The sequence below is a fragment of the Aquarana catesbeiana genome, linkage group LG03, assembly GCF_042186555.1.
Source record: "Aquarana catesbeiana isolate 2022-GZ linkage group LG03, ASM4218655v1, whole genome shotgun sequence".
Taxonomy (NCBI): domain Eukaryota; kingdom Metazoa; phylum Chordata; class Amphibia; order Anura; family Ranidae; genus Aquarana; species Aquarana catesbeiana.
Window position 1 is genome coordinate 401,950,433 of NC_133326.1, and position 2,900 is coordinate 401,953,332.

At 44.6% G+C, this 2,900-nt stretch overlaps 1 pseudogene; it reads left to right on the forward strand.

Moving 5' to 3' along the window:
• The first annotated feature begins 391 nt into the window (after positions 1-391).
• On the forward strand, positions 392-1,999 carry LOC141134573 (uncharacterized protein HI_0077-like; annotated as a pseudogene).
• The last annotated feature ends 901 nt before the right edge of the window (positions 2,000-2,900 follow it).

Sequence of the window (2,900 nt, forward strand, 5' to 3'; positions counted from 1 at the left end):
TCACACTACACTAACTTGTAGTTTTAGCTGAACACTGTGAAGAGGACACACTACACTAACTTGTAGCTTTAGCTGAACACTTTGCAGAGGTTGCACTACACTAACTTGTAGTTTTAGCTGAACACTGTGAGGAGGACGCACTACACTAACTTGTAGCTTTAGCTGAACACTGTTCAGAGGTCGCACTACACTAACTTGTAGTTTTAGCTGAACACTGTGAGGAGGACACACTACACTAACTTGTAGCTTTAGCTGAACACTGTGCAGAGGTCACACTAAACTAACTTGTAGCTTTAACTGAACACTGTGAGGAGGGCACACTACACTAACTCTAAATAGTCTAGCTGCCTGACTGTGGTACTAATAGGATCAAAAGAACACCAGCGAGCAGGCCTCAGCCTCGGTCTGTAGTAGTTCCTCCTGCCGCCCTGGTGCCCCCTGTTAGCGGAGCGTGAGGGGGGATGGAGTGGTTCCCGGAGGAGTTGGTGAGCGCTCTGAAGGAAGTGGTGGAGAACAGCGGCTGGCGGTGTGTGGGGGAGAAGGAGAAGTTCCGGGCTCCGTGTACTAAATTATATTGCGAGGATGGGGAGCATCTGGTTCTAATTCAGGCAGATGGGAAATTCTGTGCCATGGACTCTGCATGCCCACACGAAGGAGGACCGTTGGAGCAGGGGGACATCGAAGAACTGTGTAATGGTCGCTTAGCAGTAACCTGCCCCTGGCATTACTTTGAGTTCTGCTTGGGTGAAGGATCCTCCTCTTCTGGATTACAGAATCAAGTATATGAAGTGAAGGTCTGTGAAGGGAAGGTATATATCAAGACTCCAAATGCATTGTCCCTTACTCCTTGGAAGAACGATAACGATGTGAACGATCAGGTAGTACGGAATCTGGAGAAAGTGCTAAAGGGGTAGAAGACGAATGTTCCTTGACTTATTGGGCCTGTAGAATCCTTTGTACTGCAGATCCGGAAGAGAAGGCAAAGCTCACTCAGCAAGCACAGGAATTATGAAACACAGGAAAGATTGCAGACATCGGTCAGACACAACCACCAGCCCAACCAAAGAGAAAAGAAAACCTCACCATAGTACAACCTGGCAGGATCAAGAGAGGAAAAGGAGGAACATTGGCCAGTAAGATTGCATTGCTGCACTCTCTAGCAAACATTGAACAGTGGGCCATAGACCTGTCCTGGGACAATATCGCACGTTTTGCTCACTTCCAACTGCAATCTGGAGAGAAAATTCCAACAGAGTTCTTCTCAGACTTTGTAAAGGTGGCCGGAGATGAAGCATTCTACAGTAGCGCCTTACAGAGCTGGGGAGTACATTTGGTGATCTTCCTGTCCACAATGGATTGTGGCAGTCTGCTTCAGACACGGCTCATGACCTCCTTGGACGTCTGGCTATTGTACATATGGTCCATGAAGCCAGAGGTCTGCATGTCCACCCGCAGACATTACAGCGATTCTCAGCTCAGGGAGATGAAAGCTCAGCCCGGGTACTGGAAGTCATTTACACTGATGAGATCACTCATGTGGCAGCTGGCCTGAAGTGGTTCACTTACACCTGTGCCAAAGAGCAGAGGGACTGCTTATCCACATTCCATGAGCTGGTTCCACTTTATTTCAGAGGTTACCTCAAACCACCCTTCAACACCGAGGACAGGAAATCAGCTGGGATATCAGAAGAGTGGTATCTTCCTTTGGTGAAACCATCCAGTGAGGAGTCCACTATTCTCGGACAATCTTCTACACTTATTTAAGGATCACATCACTGCTGCTCATCACTTCTATATTACTAAATACGACTCATTGCGGGACAATGTAGGATTGGGAGCGACTTACAACTTTTACTACTGCCTACACCTAATTTTAATGCCAAACACTATTCAAGATAACCGAACACTGGTGTTTTTATACAAAGAAAATCAATGTATTTATTAAGTACAGATGAGCCTTCGGTTAGTCTGGTCATTTTTCTTATGTAATCACAATAAAACAGGAATTCTGCATTTTAATTAAACAAATGTTATATATATATATAAAAAAAAAAAGAACACCAGCAATTTTCTTCAGGTAGCTGTAAATACTGTAACAAGACAAGCCTGCCTGTCAGTAGGAAGATAACAGGAACGGATCTAGCTAAACTGAATACAGTATATATATATATATATATATATATATATATATATATATATATACAACACCTGGGATGCATATATATACACAATACACTGTAAATGCAGCTAACTCACTGACTGTCCTGCCTAATCTAGCTATCTCAAATGAAATGACACTCTCTCTCTCTCTCTCTCTCTCTAAGCATGCTGGAACACACTACACAGGGCCGCCGTGCAGGCGGCCTTATATATTGTGGGGCGTGTTCTAAACCCCCTAAGTCATAATTGGCCAAAGCCACCCTGGCTTTGGCCAGTTACAGCTCTCTCTACTGATGGCGCTGTGATTGGCCAAGCATGCGGGTCATAGTGCATGCTTGGCCAATCATCAGCCAGCAATGCACTGCAATGCCGCAGTGAATTATGGGCCGTGACACGCCACATGAATTTGGCACGAACGGCCCATATCATTCGCAATTCGGCGAACGATCGAACAACCGATGTTCGAGTCGAACATGGGTTCAACTCGAACGCAAATCTCATCCCTATTAAAAACAAACCCCAAAATGTCATGCATGTATATATGTATATATGCGCTGAACAAAGTCCATGGCCAGCTACTACATTTACAACATTTATAAAAATAAAAAAGAGTGACACTCACATAGTAAGAGGAATACATTTCATATAAAACACCCAGTGTTTGAAGACAGCAGATGGCACACAGAAGGCCTCTTTGCCAATATCAAATAATTAGTGCAAATCATGCAGGTATGTGGATC